We start from the raw sequence: 18,717 nt of genomic DNA, 5'->3' as shown, positions 1-18,717 counted from the left end.
ATCAACCACTTCTATAAACAGAGAGAGAGAGAGATCAACCACTTCTATAAATAGAGAGAGATCAGCCACTTCTATAAACAGAGAGAGATCAACCACTTCTATAAATAGAGAGAGATCAGCCACTTATATAAACAGAGAGAGAGATCAACCACTTCTATAAACAGAGAGAGATCAGCCCCTTATATAAACAGAGAGAGATCAACCACTTATGTAAATAGAGAGTGAGATCAACCACTTACATAAACAGAGAGAGATCAACCACTTATATAAACATAGAGAGAGATCAACCACTTATATAAACATAGAGAGATCAACCACTTCCATAAACAGAGAGAGAGATCAACCACTTATTTAAACAGAGAGTGAGATCAACCACATATATAAACAGAGAGAGAGAGATCAACCACCTACATAAACAGAGAGAGAGATCAGCCACTTATATAAACAGAGAGAGAGAGATCAACCACTTCTATAAACAGAGAGAGAGAGATCAACCACTTCTATAAACAGAGAGAGAGAGAGAGAGAGGTCAACCACTTATGTAAATAGAGAGAGAGATCAGCCACTTATATAAACAGAGAGAGCGATCAACCATTATATAAGCAGAGAGAGATCAACCACTTATGTAAACAGAGAGAGATCAGCCACTTATATAAACAGAGAGAGAGATCAACCACTTCTATAAACAGAGAGAGAGAGAGATCAACCACATATAAACAGAGAGAGATCAGCCACTTATATAAACAGAGAGAGAGAGATCAACCACTTATGTAAACAGAGAGAGAGAGATCAACCACTTACATAAACAGAGAGAGAGAGATCAACCACTTATATAAACATAGAGAGAGATCAACCACTTATATAAACATAGAGAGAGATCAACCACTTATATAAACAGAGGGTGAGATCAACCACTTATATAAACTGAGAGAGATCAACAACATATATAATCAGAGAGAGATCAGCCACTTATATAAACTGAGAGAGATCATCAACATATATAATCAGAGAGAGATCAGCCACTTCTATTAACAGAGAGAGAGATCAACCACTTTTATAAACAGGGAGAGAGATCAACCACTTATATGAACATAGAGAGAGATCCACCACTTATATAAGGAGAGACAGAGAGAGAGAGAGAGAGAGAGAGAGAGAGATCAACCACTTATACACAGAGAGAGAGAGATCAACCACTTCTATAAACAGAGAGAGAGAGAGAGATCAACCACTTCTATAAACAGAGAGAGAGATCAACCACTTATGTAAATAGAGAGAGAGATCAACCACTTATAAACAGAGAGAGAGAGATCAACCACTTATAAACAGAGAGAGATCAACCACTTATATAAACAGGGAGAGATCAGCTACTAATTTAAACAGAAAGAGAGTGAGAGCGATCAACCACTTATATGAATATAGAGATAGAAAGATCAGCCACTTATATAAACAGAGAGATAGAGAGATCAACCACTTATATAAACAGAGAGAGAGAGATCAACCACTTATATAAACATAGAGAGAGATCAACCACTTATATAAGCAGAGAGAGATCAACCATTATATAAGCAGAGAGAGATCAACCACTTCTATAAACAGAGAGAGAGAGAGATCAACCACTTCTATAAATAGAGAGAGATCAGCCACTTCTATAAACAGAGAGAGATCAACCACTTCTATAAATAGAGAGAGATCAGCCACTTATATAAACAGAGAGAGAGATCAACCACTTCTATAAACAGAGAGAGATCAGCCCCTTATATAAACAGAGAGAGATCAACCACTTATGTAAATAGAGAGTGAGATCAACCACTTACATAAACAGAGAGAGATCAACCACTTATATAAACATAGAGAGAGATCAACCACTTATATAAACATAGAGAGATCAACCACTTCTATTAACAGAGAGAGAGAGTTCAACTACTTATAAACAGAGAGAGAGATCAACCACTTCTATAAACAGAGAGAGATCAACCACTTCTATAAACAGAGAGAGAGATCAACCACTTCTATTAACAGAGAGAGAGAGAGTTCAACTACTTATAAACAGAGAGAGAGATCAACCACTTCTATTAACAGGGAGAGAGATCAACCACTTATATAAACAGAGAGAGAGATCAACCACTTCTATAAACAGAGAGAGATCAACCACTTACATAAACTGAGAGAGATCAACAACATATATAATCAGAGAGAGATCAGCCACTTCTATGAACAGAGAGAGAGATCAACCACTTTTATAAACAGGGAGAGAGATCAACAACTTATATGAACAGAGAGAGAGATCAACCACTTTTATAAACTGAGAGAGATCAACAACATATATAATCAGAGAGAGATCAGCCACTTCTATTAACAGAGAGATCAACCACATATTTAAATGGAGAGAGTTCAAACACGAATATGTAGAGTGAGATACAGAGACAGAGAGAGAGAGAGAGAGAGAGAGAGAGATCAACCACTTATAAAAACAGAGAGAGAGATCAACCACTTATATAAACAGAAAGAGAGTGAGAGCGATCAACCACTTATATGAATATAGAGATAGAAAGATCAGCCACTTATATAAACAGAGAGATCAACCACTTCTATAAACAGGGAGAGATCAACCACTAATTTAAACAGAAAGAGAGTGAGAGCGATCAACCACTTATATGAATATAGAGATAGAAAGATCAGCCACTTATATAAACAGAGAGATAGAGAGATCAACCACTTATATAAACAGAGAGATAGAGAGATCAGCCACTTATATAAACATAGAGAGATCAGCCACTTATATAAACATAGAGAGATCAGCCACTTATATAAACATAGAGAGATCAACCACTTATATAAACAGAGAGAGAGATCAACCACTTATATAAACAGAGATCAACCACTTATATAAACATAGAGAGAGATCAACCACTTCCATAAACAGAGAGAGAGATCAACCACTTCCATAAACAGAGAGAGAGATCAACCACTTATTTAAACAGAGAGTGAGATCAACCACTTATTTAAACAGAGAGTGAGATCAACCACATATATAAACAGAGAGAGAGAGATCAACCACCTACATAAACAGAGAGAGAGATCAACCACTTCTATTAACAGAGTTCAACCACTTATATAAACAGAGATCAACCACTTATATAAACAGAGAGAGAGAGATCAACCACTTCCATAAACAGAGAGAGAGATCAACCACTTATTTAAACAGAGAGTGAGATCAACCACATATATAAACAGAGAGAGAGAGATCAACCACGTACATAAACAGAGAGAGAGATCAGCCACTTATATAAACAGAGACAGAGAGATCAACCACTTCTATAAACAGAGAGAGAGATCAACCACTTCTATAAACAGAGAGAGAGAGAGAGAGATCAACCACTTCTATAAACAGAGAGAGAGAGAGATCAACCACTTATGTAAATAGAGAGAGAGATCAACCACTTATATAAACAGAGAGAGAGAGAGAGATCAACCACTTATGTAAATAGAGAGAGAGATCAGCCACTTATATAAACAGAGAGAGCGATCAACCATTATATAAGCAGAGAGAGATCAACCACTTATATAAACAGAGAGAGATCAGCCACTTATATAAACAGAGAGAGAGATCAACCACTTCTATAAACAGAGAGAGAGAGATCAACCACTTATATAAACAGAGAGAGATCAGCCACTTATATAAACAGAGAGAGAGAGAGATCAACCACTTTATAAACAGCGAGAAATCAGCTACTTATATAAACAGAGAGAGATCAACCACTTATGTAAACAGAGAGTGAGATCAACCACTTACATAAACAGAGAGAGAGAGAGAGATCAACCACTTACATAAACAGAGAGAGAGAGATCAACCACTTATATAAACATAGAGAGAGATCAACCACTTATAAAAACATAGAGAGAGATCAACCACTTATATAAACAGAGGGTGAGATCAACCACTTATATAAACTGAGAGAGATCAACAACATATATAATCAGAGAGAGATCAGCCACTTCTATTAACAGAGAGAGAGATCAACCACTTTTATAAACAGGGAGAGAGATCAACCACTTATATGAACATAGATAGAGATCAACCACTTATATAAGGAGAGACAGACAGAGAGAGAGAGAGAGAGAGAGAGATCAACCACTTATAAACAGAGAGAGAGATCAACCACTTATAAACAGAGAGAGATCAACCACTTATATAAACAGGGAGAGATCAGCTACTAATTTCAACAGAAAGAGAGTGAGAGCGATCAACCACTTATATGAATATAGAGATAGAAAGATCAGCCACTTATATAAACAGAGAGATAGAGAGATCAACCACTTATATAAACAGAGAGAGAGAGAGATCAACCACTTATATAAACATAGAGAGAGATCAACAACTTATATAAGCAGAGAGAGATCAACCATTATATAAGCAGAGAGAGATCAACCACTTCTATAAACAGAGAGAGAGAGAGATCAACCACTTCTATAAATAGAGAGAGATCAGCCACTTCTATAAACAGAGAGAGATCAACCACTTCTATAAATAGAGAGAGATCAGCCACTTATATAAACAGAGAGAGAGAGATCAACCACTTATATAAACAGAGAGAGATCAACCACATATAACCAGAGAGAGAGAGAGAGAGATCAACCACTTATATAAACAGAGAGAGAAATCAACCACTTCTATAAACAGAGAGAGAGATCAACCACTTCTATAAACAGAGAGAGATCAGCCACTTATATAAACAGAGAGAGAGATAGATCAACCACTTCTATAAACAGAGAGAGAGATCAACCACTTATATAAACAGAGAGAGATCAGCCACTTATATAAACAGAGAGATCAACCACTTATGTAAACAGAGAGAGATCAGCCACTTATATAAACAGAGAGAGATCAACCACTTATGTAAATAGAGAGTGAGATCAACCACTTACATAAACAGAGAGAGAGAGATCAACCACTTATATAAACATAGAGAGAGATCAACCACTTATATAAACAGAGGGTGAGATCAACCACTTATATAAACATAGAGAGAGAGAGAGAGAGTTCAACTACTTATAAACAGAGAGAGAGAGATCAACCACTTCGAATAACAGAGAGAGAGATCAACCACTTCTATTAACAGAGAGATCAGCCACTTATATAAACTGAGAGAGATCAACAACTTATATAAGGAGAGACAGAGAGAGAGAGAGATCAACCACTTATAAACAGAGAGAGATCAACCACTTATATAAACAGGGAGAGATCAACCAATAATTTTAACAGAAGGAGAGTGAGAGCGATCAACCACTTATATGAATATAGAGATAGAAAGATCAGCCACTTATATAAACAGAGAGAGATCAACCACTTATATAAACATAGAGATAGAGAGATCAACCACTTATATAAACAGAGAGAGAGATCAACCACTTATATAAACATAGAGATAGAGAGATCAGCCACTTATATAAACAGAGAGAGAGATCAGCCACTTATATAAACAGAGAGAGAGTTCAACCACTTATATAAACAGAGAGAGAGAGAGAGATCAACCACATATAAGCAGAGAGAGATCAACCACGTATGTAAACAGAAAGAGAGAGAGAGAGAGATCAACCACTTATATAAACAGAGAGAGAGAGATCAACCACTTATATAAATAGAGAGAGATCAGCCACTTATATAAACAGAGAGAGAGATCAACCACTTCTATAAACAGAGAGAGATCAGCCCCTTATATAAACAGAGAGAGATCAACCACTTATGTAAACAGAGAGAGATCAGCCACTTATATAAACAGAGAGAGATCAACCACTTATGTAAATAGAGAGTGAGATCAACCACTCATGTGAATAGAGAGTGAGATCAACCACTTACATAAACAGAGAGAGAGATCAACCACTTCTATTAACAGAGTTCAACCACTTATATAAACAGAGATCGACCACTAATATAAACAGAGAGAGAGAGATCAACCACTTCCATAAACAGAGAGAGAGATCAACCACTTATTTAAACAGAGAGTGAGATCAACCACATATATAAACAGAGAGAGAGAGATCAACCACCTACATAAACAGAGAGAGAGATCAGCCACTTATATAAACAGAGAGAGAGAGATCAACCACTTCTATAAACAGAGAGAGAGAGATCAACCACTTCTATAAACAGAGAGAGAGAGAGAGAGAGATCAACCACTTCTATAAACATAGAGAGAGAGAGATCAACCACTTATGTAAATAAGGAGAGAGATCAACCACTTATATAAACAGAGAGAGAGAGAGAGAGATCAACCACTTATGTAAATAGAGAGAGATCAGCCACTTATATAAACAGAGAGAGCGATCAACCATTATATAAGCAGAGAGAGATCAACCACTTATGTAAACAGAGAGAGATCAGCCACTTATATAAACAGAGAGAGAGATCAACCTCTTCTATAAACAGAGAGAGAGAGAGATCAACCACATATAAACAGAGAGAGATCAGCCACTTATATAAACAGAGAGAGAGAGATCAACCACTTATGTAAACAGAGAGAGAGAGATCAACCACTTACATAAACAGAGAGAGAGAGATCAACCACTTACATAAACAGAGAGAGAGAGATCAACCACTTATATAAACATAGAGAGAGATCAACCACTTATATAAACATAGAGAGAGATCAACCACTTATATAAACAGAGGGTGAGATCAACCACTTATATAAACTGAGAGAGATCAACAACATATATAATCAGAGAGAGATCAGCCACTTATATAAACTGAGAGAGATCATCAACATATATAATCAGAGAGAGATCAGCCACTTCTATTAACAGAGAGAGAGATCAACCACTTTTATAAACAGGGAGAGAGATCAACCACTTATATGAACATAGAGAGAGATCAACCACTTATATAAGGAGAGACAGAGAGAGAGAGAGAGAGAGAGAGAGATCAACCACTTATACACAGAGAGAGAGAGATCAACCACTTCTATAAACAGAGAGAGAGAGAGAGAGATCAACCACTTCTATAAACAGAGAGAGAGAGAGTTCAACCACTTATGTAAATAGAGAGAGAGATCAACCACTTATATAAACAGAGAGAGAGAGAGAGATCAACCACTTATGTAAATAGACAGAGAGATCAACCACTTATATAAACAGAGAGAGCGATCAACCATTATATAAGCAGAGAGAGATCAACCACTTATATAAACAGAGAGAGATCAGCCACTTATATAAACAGAGAGAGAGATCAACCACTTCTATAAACAGAGAGAGAGAGATCAACCACTTATATAAACAGAGAGAGATCAGCCACTTATATAAACAGAGAGAGAGATCAACCACTTTCTAAACAGAGAGAAATCAGCTACTTATATAAACAGAGAGAGATCAACCACTTATGTAAACAGAGAGTGAGATCAACCACTTACATAAACAGAGAGAGAGAGAGATCAACCACTTACATAAACAGAGAGAGAGAGATCAACCACTTACATAAACAGAGAGAGAGAGATCAACCACTTATATAAACATAGAGAGAGATCAACCACTTATATAAACATAGAGAGAGATCAACCACTTACATAAACAGGGAGAGAGATCAACCACTTATATGAACATAGAGAGAGATCAACCACTTATATAAGGAGAGACAGAGAGAGAGAGAGAGAGAGAGAGATCAACCACTTATAAACAGAGAGAGAGAGATCAACCACTTATAAACAGAGAGAGATCAACCACTTATATAAACATTGAGAGATCAGCTACTAATTTAAACAGAAAGAGATTGAGAGCGATCAACCACTTATATGAATATAGAGATAGAAAGATCAGCCACTTATATAAACAGAGAGATAGAGAGATCAACCACTTATATAAACAGAGAGAGAGAGATCAACCACTTATATAAACATAGAGAGAGATCAACCACTTATATAAGCAGAGAGAGATCAACCATTATATAAGCAGAGAGAGATCAACCACTTCTATAAACAGAGAGAGAGAGAGATCAACCACTTCTATAAATAGAGAGAGATCAGCCACTTCTATAAACAGAGAGAGATCAACCACTTCTATAAAAAGAGAGAGATCAGCCACTTATATAAACAGAGAGAGAGATCAACCACTTCTATAAACAGAGAGAGATCAGCCCCTTATATAAACAGAGAGAGATCAACCACTTATGTAAATAGAGAGTGAGATCAACCACTTACATAAACAGAGAGAGATCAACCACTTATATAAACATAGAGAGAGATCAACCACTTATATAAACATAGAGAGATCAACCACTTCTATTAACAGAGAGAGAGAGAGTTCAACTACTTATAAACAGAGAGAGAGATCAACCACTTCTATAAACAGAGAGAGATCAACCACTTCTATAAACAGAGAGAGAGATCAACCACTTCTATTAACAGTGAGAGAGAGAGTTCAACTACTTATAAACAGAGAGAGAGATCAACCACTTCTATTAACAGGGAGAGAGATCAACCACTTATATAAACAGAGAGAGAGATCAACCACTTCTATAAACAGAGAGAGATCAACCACTTCTATTAACAGAGAGAGAGATCAACCACTTATATAAACAGAGAGAGAGATCAACCACTTCTATAAACAGAGAGAGATCAACCACTTCTATTAACAGAGAGAGAGATCAACCACTTATATGAACAGAGAGAGAGATCAACCACTTCTATAAACAGAGAGAGATCAACCACTTCTATTAACAGAGAGAGAGATCAACCACTTCTATTAACAGAGAGAGAGATCAACCACTTATATAAACAGAGAGAGAGATCAACCACATATATAATCAGAGAGAGATCAACCACTTACATAAACTGAGAGAGATCAACAACATATATAATCAGAGAGAGATCAGCCACTTCTATGAACAGAGAGAGAGAGAGATCAACCACTTTTATAAACAGGGAGAGAGATCAACAACTTATATGAACAGAGAGAGAGATCAACCACTTACATAAACTGAGAGAGATCAACAACATATATAATCAGAGAGAGATCAGCCACTTCTATTAACAGAGAGATCAACCACATATTTAAATGGAGAGAGTTCAAACACGAATATGTAGAGTGAGATACAGAGACAGAGAGAGAGAGAGAGAGAGAGAGAGAGAGAGAGAGATCAACCACTTATAAAAACAGAGAGAGAGATCAACCACTTATAAACAGAGAGAGATCAACCACTTATATAAACAGAAAGAGAGTGAGAGCGATCAACCACTTATATGAATATAGAGATAGAAAGATCAGCCACTTATATAAACAGAGAGATCAACCACTTCTATAAACAGGGAGAGATCAACCACTAATTTAAACAGAAAGAGAGTGAGAGCGATCAACCACTTATATGAATATAGAGATAGAAAGATCAGCCACTTATATAAACAGAGAGATAGAGAGATCAACCACTTATATAAACAGAGAGATAGAGAGATCAGCCACTTATATAAACATAGAGAGATCAGCCACTTATATAAACATAGAGAGATCAGCCACTTATATAAACATAGAGAGATCAACCACTTATATAAACAGAGAGAGAGATCAACCACTTATATAAACAGAGATCAACCACTTATATAAACATAGAGAGAGATCAACCACTTCCATAAACAGAGAGAGAGATCAACCACTTCCATAAACAGAGAGAGAGATCAACCACTTATTTAAACAGAGAGTGAGATCAACCACTTATTTAAACAGAGAGTGAGATCAACCACATATATAAACAGAGAGAGAGAGATCAACCACCTACATAAACAGAGAGAGAGATCAGACACTTATATAAACAGAGAGAGAGAGATCAACCACTTATATAAACAGAGAGAGAGAGAGATCAACCACTTATGTAAATAGAGAGAGAGATCAACCACTTCTATAAACAGAGAGAGAGAGAGATCAACCACTTCTATAAATAGAGAGAGATCAGCCACTTCTATAAACAGAGAGAGATCAACCACTTCTATAAATAGAGAGAGATCAGCCACTTATATAAACAGAGAGAGAGATCAACCACTTCTATAAACAGAGAGAGATCAGCCCCTTATATAAACAGAGAGAGATCAACCACTTACATAAACAGAGAGAGATCAACCACTTATATAAACATAGAGAGAGATCAACCACTTATATAAACATAGAGAGATCAACCACTTCTATTAACAGAGAGAGAGAGAGTTCAACTACTTATAAACAGAGAGAGAGATCAACCACTTCTATAAACAGAGAGAGATCAACCACTTCTATAAACAGAGAGAGAGATCAACCACTTCTATTAACAGAGAGAGAGATCAACCACTTATATAAACAGAGAGATAGATCAACCACATATATAATCAGAGAGAGATCAACCACTTACATAAACTGAGAGAGATCAACAACATATATAATCAGAGAGAGATCAGCCACTTCTATGAACAGAGAGAGAGATCAACCACTTTTATAAACAGGGAGAGAGATCAACAACTTATATGAACAGAGAGAGAGATCAACCACTTTTATAAACTGAGAGAGATCAACAACATATATAATCAGAGAGAGATCAGCCACTTCTATTAACAGAGAGAGAGATCAACCACTTTTATAAACAGGGAGAGAGATCAACCACTTATATGAACATAGATAGAGATCAACCACTTATATAAACAGAGAGAGAGATCAACCACTTATATAAACAGAGATCAACCACTTATATAAACATAGAGAGAGATCAACCACTTCCATAAACAGAGAGAGAGATCAACCACTTCCATAAACAGAGAGAGAGATCAACCACTTATTTAAACAGAGAGTGAGTTCAACCACTTATTTAAACAGAGAGTGAGATCAACCACATATATAAACAGAGAGAGAGAGAGAGATCAACCACTTATATAAACAGAGAGAGAGAGAGATCAACCACTTATATAAACATAGAGAGAGATCAACCACTCATATAAACAGAGGGTGAGATCAACCACTTATATAAACATATAGAGAGAGAGAGTTCAACTACTTATAAACAGAGAGAGAGAGAGATCAACCACTTCTATAAACAGAGAGAGAGAGAGATCAACCACTTCTATAAACAGAGAGAGAGATCAACCACTTCTATTAACAGAGAGAGAGATCAACCACTTCTATTAACAGAGAGAGAGATCAACCACTATTTTAAACATAGAGAGAGAGATCAACCACTTATAAACAGAGAGAGAGAGATCAACCACTTATATAAACAGAGAGAGATCAACCACTTATATAAACAGAGAGAGAGAGATCAACCACTTATATAAACAGAGAGAGATCAACCACTTATATAAACAGAGAGAGGTCAACCACTTATATGAACAGAGAGAGAGATCAACCACTTCTATAAACAGAGAGATCAACCACTTACAATTGAAGTCGGAAGTTTACATACACTTAGGTTGGAGTCATTAAAACCTGTTTTTTAACCACTCCAGACATTTCTTGTTAACAAACTATAGTTTTGGCAAGTCGGTACGGACACTTACTTTGTGCATGACACAAGTAATTTTTCCAACAACCGTATCACAATTCCAGCGGGTCAGAAGTTTGCATACACTTAGTTGACTGTGCCTTTAAAAAAGCTTGGAAAGTTCCAGAAAATGATGTCATGGCATTAGAGGCTTCTGATAGGCTAATTGACATCATTTGAGTCAATTGGAGGTTTACCTGTGGAAGTATTTCAAGGCCTACTTTCAAACTCAGTGCCTCTGCTTGACATCATGGGAAAATCAAAAGAAATCAGCCAAGACCGCTGAAAAACAATTGGAGACCTCGACAAGTCTGATTCATCCTTGGGAGCAATTTCCAAACGCCTGAAGGTACCATGTCCATCTGTACAAACAATAGTACGCAAGAATAAACACCATGGGACCACGCAGCCGTCAAACCGCTCAGGAAGGAGACGCATTCTGTCTCCTAGAGATGAACGTACTTTGGTGCTAAAAGTGCAAATCAATCCCAGAACACCATCAAATTTGATCATTAGAAAACCCTTTTTGCAAATATGTTAGCACAGCTGAAAACTGTTGTTCTGATTAAAGAAGCAATAAAACTGGTGTTCTTTAGACTAGTTGAGTCCCTGGAGCATCAACATTTGTGGGTTCGATTACAGGCTCAAAATGGCCAGAAACAAATAACTTTCTTCTGAAACTCTATTGTTGTTCTGAGAAATGAAGGCTATTCCATGCAAGAAATTGCCAAGAAACCGAAGATCTCGTACAACTCTGTGTACTACTCTCTTCACAGAACAGCGTAAACTGGCTCTAACCAGAATAGAAAGAGGAGTGGGAGGCCCCGGTGCACAACTGAGCAAGAGGACAAGTACATTAGAGTGTCTAGTTTGAGAAACACAAGTCCTCAAATGTCAGCTTCATTAAATAGTACCCGCAAAACCCCAGTGAAGAGGCGATAAAGGGATGCTGGCCTTCTATGAGAGACAGGGTGAGTGACAGAGAGGGAGACAGAGAGGGAGACAGAGAGGGAGACGGAGAGGGAGACGGAGAGAGAGGGAGAGAGTGAGAGAGACAGAGCAAGAGCGACAGATGGAGCGACAGAAAGGGAGACAGAGAGGGAGACAGAGACAGGGAGATAGAGATAGCGGCAGAGGGAGCGGCAGAGAGAGCGGCGGAGACGGAGACAGAGACAGAGACGGAGAGAGACAGACAGAGGGAAACAGACTGATAGGGAGAGAGGGAGACTGATAGGGAGAGAGGGAGACTGATAGGGAGAGAGGGAGACTGATAATGAGACTGATAGGGAGAGAGGGAGACTGATTGGGAGACTGATAGGGAGAGAGGGAGACTGATAGGGAGACTGATAGGGAGAGAGGGAGACTGATAGGGAGACCGATAGGGAGACTGATAGGGAGAGAGGGAGACAGATAGGGAGAGAGGGAGACAGATAGGGAGACTGATAGGGAAAGAGGGAGACTGATTGGGATAGAGGGAGACAGGGAGAGAGGGAGATAGATAGGGAGACTTAGGGAAAGAGGGAGACTGATAATGAGACTGATAGGGAGAGAGGGAGACTGATAATGAGGCTGATAGGGAGAGAGGGAGACTGATAATGAGACTGATAGGGAGAGAGGGAGACTGATAGGAAGAGAGGGAGACTGATGGGGAGACTGATAGGGAGAGAGGGAGACTGATTGGGATAGAGGGAGACTGATTGGGATAGAGGGAGACTGATTGGGATAGAGGGAGACTGATTGGGAGAGAGGGAGACAGATAGGGAAAGAGGGAGACTGATAATGAGACTGATAGGGAGAGAGGGAGACTGATAATGAGACTGATAGGGAGAGAGGGAGACTGATAATGAGACTGATAGGGAGAGAGGGAGACTGATAGGAAGAGAGGGAGACTGATAGGGAGACTGATAGGGAGAGAGGGAGACTGATTGGGATAGAGGGAGACTGATTGGGATAGAGGGAGACTGATTGGGATAGAGGGAGACTGATTGGGATAGAGGGAGACTGATTGGGATAGAGGGAGACTGATTGGGAGAGAGGGAGACAGATAGGGAGAGAGGGAGACAGATAGGGAGACTGATAGGGAGACTGTTAGGGAAAGAGGGAGACAGATAGGGAGACAGAGAGAGGGAGACAGAGAGAGAGAGGGTGACAGAGAGGGTGACAGAGAGAGAGAGACAGAGAGAGGGAGACCAGCCTGAAGTATAAGCCTACACAGAACTGAACCTTCCAGAAATGTTTTTATGTTAAACTATATATTTAGGAAAAACATGATCATAATAATAGTTATATTTATTACAGTAAGACAGTAGTGGTATAGTGGTATCCATGGTAATGAACGAGGCCAGAAGGAAACACATACAACACAACAGGGATCGTGTTAGTGTGAGATGTTTGCCACAGATCTCAAGAAAAACATAAAAACACTATATTTCTGCTTCTACAACAACGCCACCATTAAAGTCTAATTTTACCACCATAACATGGAATCAACATAATACCTGTCATTTTTAAACCATGTTGACAGTTAACATTAGCTTGGGAAGCAATGAAGCATGTAGCCATTAGGCGCTAGCTGGTTGCGAGCCAGGAAGCGGGCTGGCTGGAAAAGGTTATCTGTTTTTAGTTGTGACAGTTTGAGATAACATATTAGGGGAGTTGATTATCGTTGTGACAGTTTGAGATAACATATTAGGGGAGTTGATTATCGTTGTGACAGTTTGCGATAACATATTATGGGAGTTGATTATCGTTGTGACAGTTTGAGATAACATGTTAGGGGAGTTGATTATCGTTGTGACAGTTTGAGGTAACATGTTAGGGGAGTTGATTATCGTTGTGACAGTTTGAGATAACATGTTAGGGGAGTTGATTATCGTTGTGACAGTTTGAGATAACATATTAGGGGAGTTCATTATCATTGTGACAGTTTGAGATAACATGTTAGGGGAGTTGATTATTGTTGTGACAGTTTGAGATAACATGTTAGGGGAGTTGATTATCGTTGTGACAGTTTGAGATAACATGTTAGGGGAGTTGATTATCGTTGTGACAGTTTGAGATAACATGTTAGGGGAGTTGATTATCATTGTGACAGTTTGAGATAACATGTTAGGGGAGTTGATTATCGTTGTGACAGTTTGAGATAACATGTTAGGGGAGTTGATTATCGTTGTGACAGTTTGAGATAACATATTAGGGGAGTTGATTATCGTTGTGACAGTTTGAGATAACATGTTAGGGGAGTTGATTATCATTTAATGTAAGTGATTAGTGCATCTTGTTCATCTCATTGCAGGCTTTATTTTGTGTCACAATAATTATTATGTACCATAACTTTATTTTGCATCATGTCACCCAAAATGTCCATAGTACACAAACGTTCTTACATTTTTTATATCGCAGCAATCATAACCACATCTAATTCCATTTCAGGAGTGAGGCCACAAACAGTTTTTTGTTGTTGCATTTTTTGATTATGTCCCCTTGAAATCCATTCTGACACCTTGAAATTCATTCTGACACCTTGAAATCCATTCTGACACCTTGAAATCCATTCTGACACCTTGAAATTCATTCTGACACCTTGAAATCCATTCTGACACCTTGAAATCCATTCTGACACCTTGAAAACCATTCTGTCCCCTTGAAAACCATTCTGTCCCCTTGAAAACCATTCTGTTCCCTTGAAATTAATTCTGTTCCCTTGAAAACCATTCTGTTCCCTTGAAAACCATTCTGTCACCTTGAAAACCATTCTGTTCCCTTGAAAACCATTCTGTCCCCTTGAAAACCATTCTGTTCCCTTGAAAACCATTCTGTTCCCTTGAAAACCATTCTGTCCCCTTGAAAACCATTCTGTCCCCTTGAAAACCATTTTGTCCCCTTGAAAACCATTCTGTTTTTGATTTGTTCTTTTAAGACTGTATTGCACTGTTGAAATGCCCACGCCACAATTTCCTCATCAAATAAACAAAGCCCAGGCCTTACTGATTTAAAACAGCACAGGCATGATGTGATCTAACAATCAGTAGCTCTGAAAACAGTTTACACTGTAACGGTGCTTATGATGTATTGTTGCTTACCTCCTCTCTCTCTTCTCCTTCTCTCTTCTCTTCTCTTCTCTCCTCCTCTCTTCTCCTCTCTCTCTTCTCCTTCTCTCTTCTCTTCTCTCCTCCTCTCTTCTCTTCTCTTCTCTCCTCCTCTCGCTCTTCTCCTCTCTTCTCTTCTCTTTACCTCTCTTCTCTTCTCTTTACCTCTCTTCTCTTCTCCTCTCCTCCTCTCTTCTCCTCTCGCTCTTCTCCTCTCTTATCCTCTCTCCTCCTCTCTCTCTTCTCCTTCTCTTATCCTCTCTCCTCCTCTCTCTCTTCTCCTTCTCTTATCCTCTCTCCTCCTCTCTCTCTTCTCCTTCTCTCCTTTTCTCCTTCTCTCCTCTTCTCTCTTCTCCTTCTCTCTTCTCTCCTCTCCTCCTCTCTTCTCTCCTCCTCTCTCTCTTCTCCTTCTCTCTTCTCTCCTCTCCTCTCTCTCTTCTCTTCTCTCCTCCTCTCTCTCTTCTCCTTCTCTCTTCTCTCCTCCTCTCTCTTCTCCTTCTCTCTTCTCTTCTCTCCTCTCTCCTCCTCTCTTCTCGTAATTAACCTCTTTATGTATCTCCTATAAAAGTGCCCATAAATGGTAAGTCACCAGGGCCCCCTGGTCTTGGCCTTGGTTTGGGGAAGGAGGTGATGTCACAGGAACACACAGATGACAGTGAGAGAGCTGATTCGTGGATATAACTATTATTATTCTATTATGACATCTGCATGGCCAGTGGACATTTCACCTCCCCTCGGTTTCCACCTTGAAGCCATTAGCCTTGTCTAGCATGATCACAGTACACCATTCATGGCTGCATTATCATGCATTATCTCCTGTTTTGTTTTTGGGGGAGGGGGGGGGGGTTGTTTTTGTTTGTTTGCATTGTATTGGTTGTATTGAGCAAAGTTGCTTGGATGGTACCTGCCTGACTGCATCCGCCATTGTGTTGCACTGAAGCCACAAGCATCCACATCCACAAGACATCTTCATGACCATCTTATCTCTGCCTCTTTCTGCCACTGACAGGGGTCTGAGGGGAATTGAAAATACAACATCCCTAATGTCAATATGAGGTGTATCAAAATAAACTAAATATATTACTTTACTCCTTTTAAATAATTTGTTTTTAATGCCTCTACTTCCCACATCATAGTATTACTGAGTACTTCCCACATCATAGTATTACTGAGTACTTCCAACATCATAGTAATACTGACTACTTCCCACATCATAATAATACTGACTACTTCCCACATCATAGTATTACTGACTACTTCCCACATCATAGTATTACTGACTACTTCCCACATCATAATAATACTGACTACTTCCCACATCATAGTATTACTGACTACTTCCCACATCATAATAATACTGACTACTTCCCACATCATAGTTTTACTGACTACTTCCCACATCATAATAATACTGACTACTTCCCACATCATAATAATACTGACTACTTCCCACATCATAGTATTACTGACTACTTCCCACATCATAATAATACTGACTACTTACCACATCATAGTATTACTGACTACTTCCCACATCATAATAATACTGACTACTTCCCACATCATAATAATACTGACTACTTCCCACATCATAGTATTACTGACTACTTCCCACATCATAATAATACTGACTACTTCCCACATCATAGTATTACTGACTACTTCCCACATCATAATAATACTGACTACTTCCCACATCATAATATTACTGACTACTTCCCACATCATAGTTTTACTGACTACTTCCCACATCATAATAATACTGACTACTTCCCACATCATAATGATACTGACTACTTCCCACATCATAGTAATACTGACTACTTCCTACATCATAGTTTTACTGACTACTTCCCACATCATAATAATACTGACTACTTCCCACATCATAATGATACTGACTACTTCCCACATCATAATAATACTGACTACTTCCCACATCATAGTATTACTGACTACTTCCCACATCATAATAATACTGACTACTTCCCACATCATAATAATACTGACTACTTCCCACATCATAATAATACTGACTACTTCCCACATCATAGTATTACTGACTACTTCCCACATCATAGTATTACTGACTACTTCCCACATCATAATAATACTGACTACTTCCCACATCATAATAATACTGACTACTTCCCACATCATAGTATTACTGACTACTTCCCACATCATAATAATACTGACTACTTACCACATCATAATAATACTGACTACTTCCCACATCATAGTATTACTGACTACTTCCCACATCATAGTATTACTGACTACTTCCCACATCATAGTATTACTGACTACTTCCCACATCATAGTATTACTGACTACTTCCCACATCATAGTATTACTGACTACTTCCCACATCATAGTAATACTGACTACTTCCCACATCATAATGATACTGACTACTTCCCACATCATAGTAATACTGACTACTTCCTACATCATAGTTTTACTGACTACTTCCCACATCATAATAATACTGACTACTTCCCACATCATAATGATACTGACTACTTCCCACATCATAATAATACTGACTACTTCCCACATCATAGTATTACTGACTACTTCCCACATCATAATAATACTGACTACTTCCCACATCATAGTAATACTGACTACTTCCCACATCATAATAATACTGACTACTTCCCACATCATAGTATTACTGACTACTTCCCACATCATAGTATTACTGACTACTTCCCACATCATAATAATACTGACTACTTACCACATCATAATAATACTGACTACTTCCCACATCATAGTATTACTGACTACTTCCCACATCATAGTATTACTGACTACTTCCCACATCATAGTATTACTGACTACTTCCCACATCATAGTATTACTGACTACTTCCCACATCATAGTATTACTGACTACTTCCCACATCATAGTAATACTGAGTCACAGAATCAGACCAATCATAACCCAATGTTCTGAGCTTTCTCCTCCTCTCCACATTCACTCATCCTACGACGTCGTTCCAATAGCCAACCTAACATATCACTTAGAATGCATACTTACTACCACTTGAAGCAATGTATTATCAGTGTTTCCCCTATATGAGCATTTAGCAGCGGCGCACCGCCACGAATAAAATCAGATATAAAGAATACATAAAAG

General features: G+C 38.3%; 1 protein-coding gene across 5 annotated transcripts in view; it reads left to right on the top strand.

The window, feature by feature from the left end:
- The window catches only part of LOC106596771 (receptor-type tyrosine-protein phosphatase mu), a 300,100-nt gene that overhangs the window by 100,575 nt on the left and 180,808 nt on the right, over positions 1-18,717 (top strand). The gene's annotated exons all lie outside the window — the stretch shown is intronic.

The sequence above is a fragment of the Salmo salar genome, chromosome 03 (genome assembly GCF_965601325.2).
Source record: "Salmo salar chromosome 03, fSalSal1, whole genome shotgun sequence".
Taxonomy (NCBI): domain Eukaryota; kingdom Metazoa; phylum Chordata; class Actinopteri; order Salmoniformes; family Salmonidae; genus Salmo; species Salmo salar.
Note: the sequence above shows the minus strand (reverse complement) of the source record. Positions and strands in the feature narration are given on the sequence as shown.